This window comes from Echinops telfairi, unplaced genomic scaffold, assembly GCF_000313985.2.
Source record: "Echinops telfairi isolate 266 unplaced genomic scaffold, ASM31398v2 ScPeMD7_7409;HRSCAF=8447, whole genome shotgun sequence".
In the NCBI taxonomy this organism is placed as follows: Eukaryota; Metazoa; Chordata; class Mammalia; order Afrosoricida; family Tenrecidae; genus Echinops; species Echinops telfairi.
The window spans coordinates 3,523,010-3,528,278 of NW_022111309.1; positions in this window are offsets into that span (position 1 = coordinate 3,523,010).

A 5,269-nucleotide genomic window follows, 5' to 3' on the forward strand; every position below is an offset into this window, starting at 1 on the left:
AGTTCCTTCTTTGTAATCTGCAAGCATTCCTAAACAGGCAGGCTTCTGCAACAGCTGCCTCAAAATGTTATGTGTGTGTATGTGTGTGTGTCCATTAATTCAGAATTACTCCAATTACAAGCTTTGGATGCTCTGAAACCCTCTCTCTAACCCAAAAGAGATGGAGAGCCCTCGGCCGGACCAATCAGATCATTTTCCCTGCCGCCTGCAGCAGATGTAAGCAATTTACTTTTTTATTTCTGCATATTCAGTGTGAGCGGAGCTGTGGGGGACCTTTCACCCTGGAGCCTGCAGGATTCTAACCCTATCAAATTAAAGCATTTTGCTCACTTATTCCCAAACGCGTTGCTGGTGCTGAGCAGACATCCCGCCGCATAGCAATGGCGGGTGTTCGTGTCCTCTCATAGCCCCAGCCTAATCAGAGATTATTAAGGAAAATATACAGTGCTTTAATTTGATGAGATTGGTTATAGGTAGTGCAGTTAAAGGTCACACTCCTGCGTGTATCTCTGTCTGTCTCTGTAATATTTTCTTCTTGCTTGACAATCCTGAGCTGCAAACAATAGGCCAAGGCGACACATTTATTTTTTGACATGCAGCGATGAACTCAATAGGGATGAAGATGATTTATTTAAAGATTGCATAAACAAACATCCTGGGCCAGGTTTGGGTTACATCTTTCCCTTTGTGCTCTGCGGATGCTGTTTCCTTAAGAGAACATTTGAGGAAATGTGCTTCTTTGGACAGGAACACACTCAGATGGAGTGCCCAGACAGGCGGTGGGCAGGGGGGCTGGCAGCTCCCAGGAAAAGGTGCCTCAGAAGACCTGATTGGCTCCTCTGACCCTGGAAACGTCTCCACCTGCTGTGAGCTGATTGATGGAGCCTGCCTGCACCAATGGGAGTGGAGGGGCCCTTGGGGGCCTGGGGGCTGTGCATTTGCATCCTGAGCTTTGGGAACAAGGATGGCCAAGTTGTTCCCTGACACACTGAATTCCCAGACTCTATTCATTTGAGAGTTGCCTTTCAGACCAAGCTTTCTGTCATTTGCAGAGTTACTTTCTGATTTTATCATATCCATGTCTCGAGGAAAGAGACCTGGTGGCACAACAGCTTAAGCATTAGGCTACGAACCAAAAGGTCAGAGGTTCAAAGTCAACAGCGACTGCTGAGGAGTCTGTGCATTGCCATCGCGATGTATGATTTGGGGAACACCAAGGGGCAGCTCTGCTCTATCGTAGAGGGGACTCTGACTCAGAATGGGCTCCCCTGCAGGGAGTGTGCTCTTTTGTCTGGACACCAACAGGCAGACATGAGAACCCTGCGTATTTGGGGTGCGTAGCCATTTCCCATTCTTCTTTATTATTTATTTTTAATTCCGATATTGTCAAAGCTTGAGGGAAAAGCATAGGAAAGAACAAGGGGAACTTTTCTCTGTCACATTTAATGCTGTCTGTGTATGTGTCCATGTAATCGACCAACTGCAGGCTGATTTACCTAGACATTTCCATGAACATTGCTTTGTGCAGCTGTATGTACAAATTCAGGCCGCACAGTGTCACTGTGTCCCACAGGCCAATCTGGAGCCCATGGTATTGTCGCCAAAAACAAGTTGTTTTCGTTCATGGGCCGATGGGGAAGGCGGCGGCCAAATGGGGGCTGAAGGAGGACAGGAAGGGGCTCTTGAGGACAGCACTTGGGGTGAGGGACCCTTAGGGGAGGGGCAGCCTGCTCTTCCCTGCTCCCCATGAACTTCCTGCCTCCCCCCTCATCCCAACCAGGAAAGTCTTTCAGGGATCTTTTCTGTAACTTTCCTGTGTATGTGGAGAACAGCCATGCTGGTCTGTCGGCTCAGCCCCAAACCACATGACCTCGCTCATTTCAAGTGCGCTGCAAGCTTCACGAGAAAAATTGGGAAATAAAAGTGAACATCTTGCAGTGTGCTCCATTTCTACAAGTCCTCTGACCATATATTGTTTTGTTTGTCATTCCAGTGTGGTAACTGGTGTTAATGGAGAGCTAATAATAATGATAGCAATAGTAACAGAGGATCCTGGAATACGTTCTTTTGCAGGAGCTGCAGGTACAAATGGAAAGCACCATTGTGGCATTGGCCTTCTGGGCCTGCTGGGAGCCTGAGATAGTCCCTCCTTGCCTTGAAGGAAAGTAGCTTGCGGTGCCGGGCCAAGGCTCTCTGGACCTCAGGATCCGTTAGTGAACCGATGCACAGGGTGTGTGTTTTCCACTGGCCGCACGTGGCTTGGTGGAGGCAGCTCTGTGCTTCACAGCTCGGAGGTCGGTGAGGGCTGCAGCCTGGAGGGGAGCAGAGTCTTGCCTCCCCACCAGTGGCACTGTTGAGAAAGCATTAGACTGCTCACCACAAAGTGGGCTGTTCAAACCTACCAGCTGCTCAATAAGAGAATGAGGCTGTCTGCTCCCGTAAAGATTTATAGCCTTGGAAACTCCAGCTAGCGCTTCTGTGAGGTGGCGTCTGCTCGTGGGCAGTGGGTAAGAATTGCTGAGACTTTCAGTGGGCACTGCCTCAGGCTAGATAGGCTGAAGGAACAATGGGAATACCAGTGTTCAGCTTTGGGTAAAACTTAGAGTCTGTAACTAAACTAGACTCCCTTCCATTGGGCCAATTCTAATTCACAGGAACAGAGTAGAACTGCCCAGGTGGTTTTCTCAAGACTGCAGAGTGTGATAGGAGTGAAAAGCCTCGTCTTTCTCCTGTGGGACACCCAGTGGTTTCACACTGCTGCCGTGTGTGGTGAGCAACACCATGCGTAACCAGAGCTCCTCAGTTTAGTGGAGGTTTTGTAACTTTGTATGTGCATGTGCATATCTAACTTGATTGCAATTGCTTATCACGTCTGATGCTGTTAAATGCTCTTAGAGGGACAGTTAATGTTATGACTCCCATTTTCTATTTACATGCCTCAGTAAATACCTTTGTTTAGGACCGTTTTTCGTGACTTGGATCAGGCCATATACAGAATTTAATGGTGGAGGGGGCTTGGGAAAAGGTCAAGAAAAAGCATTATCCCATATACCAAAGGGTTTACGAATAAAATGCTGAAATGTTTTCACACTTTGAAACCTCTTGCAGGTTACTAAGTAGCCAGGTTTGTACTACAAGGCTCTACAATGGAAGATCTTAAGTAAAAGTTTCCTTGTGTGCAATAGCAATGATGTCATTCTAACATCTGAGCATTCTCATGGTTCTCTTTTCTTTAGAATGAGGACAAATATGGATTTCTTTCAGCCAGTTGGGCAGGTACTTGTTTTCCAAATTTCCCGGCACAGATGAATGAGTGCTTCCAGTGCTTCTTCAGCTTTCTGAAACATTTCAATAGATATTCTATCAATTCCTGGATCTTTATTTTTGGCAAATGCATTTAGTGCAGCTGAATCATCTAATGAAGTTTGCAACAGCACATTGACAGGGAAGTGCCAGAAGTTCAGGCCGGATTCAGAAGGGGACATGGGACAAAGGATCTCCTTGCTGATGTCAGATGGATCTTGGCTCAAAGGAGAGAATGCCAGAAAGATGTTTACTTGAGTTTCACTGATTATGCATATGTATTCAACTTCATGGACCGTAATAAACTGTGGATCACCTCGAGACGAATGGGGATTCCAGAACACTGCATTGTGCCCGTGAGGAACTTGTCCGTGGATCAGTGGATCAAGAGGCCGTCGTGAGAAAAGAACCAGGGAGTCCTGCAGGGTGTAAAATCAGGAAAGGTTCGTGTCAGGGCTGTATCCTCTCATCACACTGACTCAGGCTGTACGCTGAGCAAGTTATCAGAGAAGCGGGATGATGTGAAGAAGAGGAAGGCATCAGAATTGGAGGAAGGCTTATTAACAATCAGCAGTATGCAGATGGCAGAACCTTGCTTGCTGAAGGTGAAGAGAAGTTGAAGGGCTTGCTGGTGAAGATCAAGGATTGCAGTCTTCAGTATGGATTACAACTCAATGTAAGGAAGACCAAAGTCCTCACAAGGTAACATCTTGATAAACAGAGAAAATGTTGAAGTTGTCAAGGATGTTGTCTTGCTTGGATCCACAGCCAATGCTCAGGGAAGCAACAGTCAAGAGATCAAAAGGCATATTGCATTGGGTACATCCGCTGCATAAGCCCTCTTCTGAGTGTTGAAGAGCCAAGACGTTCCTTTGAGGACTAAGGTGCACGTCCCCCAAAGCATGGCATTCTCCACTGCATGCCGTGCCTGCGAAAGTTGGACACTGAGTCAGGAACACTCGAGGAGAATGAATGGATTGCACTGTCGTGCTGGAAAAGAAGATAGAAAGTACCGTGGACTGCTAAAAGGACCAACAGATCTATACTGGACTATGTCAGGCCAGAGTGCTCCTGAGAGAAAAGGATGACCTGACCAGGTCCTCAGGAGCGACTCTGCTACTGGGGAGTACTAAAGACAGACAACAGCGTGGCAGCGCGGCTTCTCGTGCTGTCAGACTGAGAGGAGGGGTGTGTTTTCCAGTGGGTCTGTATAATGAGGCGTGCAGATCTCTCATAAGGCAGGCACGTCATACAGCTCACATATGGCAAAGTTGATGGGTGATATCATAAGCGAATTACATATGAAACAACATAAGAAATAGCAATAAGCAAATGACATAAGAAACAACATAGGAAATAGCATAGGTCAGCATCTTGACCTAGTGTTAGTTGACCTCAAACCTCCCTGAGCCCTCCCCAGGGGTAGTAATCTCTGATCAGTATCAGCAAGAGATGTTAAAACAGAGTTTGCTACATTTTAAGGTGATTTGGCCATAGAACATGATTGCTCTTATCTACACATAACCTTCAGGTATTGTGAAGCAGCCAGACACAGAAATGATACATCTTATATGATAGCTCCTTCGTGACAGATTTTTTAAGGGGTGTTATTGAGGTTTATTTATATCTCATAACCGTGAGTTTCTTTCCCCCCTGGAGTTGGCTTTCCAGGCCCATAATGATGAGCATAGAGGCTTGAGCTGTATTATGTTCTCATCCCGTCCCTCAGTTTACCCCGGATGGCAAGACGCGGCCTTACATGATTGGACATGTTGTCAGGAGAGAGGGCATCATGTTTGGTACAGTGGGGAGCATGAAGGCGGGGAAGGACATCAATGAGATGGACTGACACAGTGGCTGCGTCAGTGGGTTCAGCCATAGGAGTAATTGTGAGGAGGGTACAGGCCCATGCCACTTTTTAAAATCGTTTTATTGGGGGATCATACAACTCTTTTTTTTTTTTTTT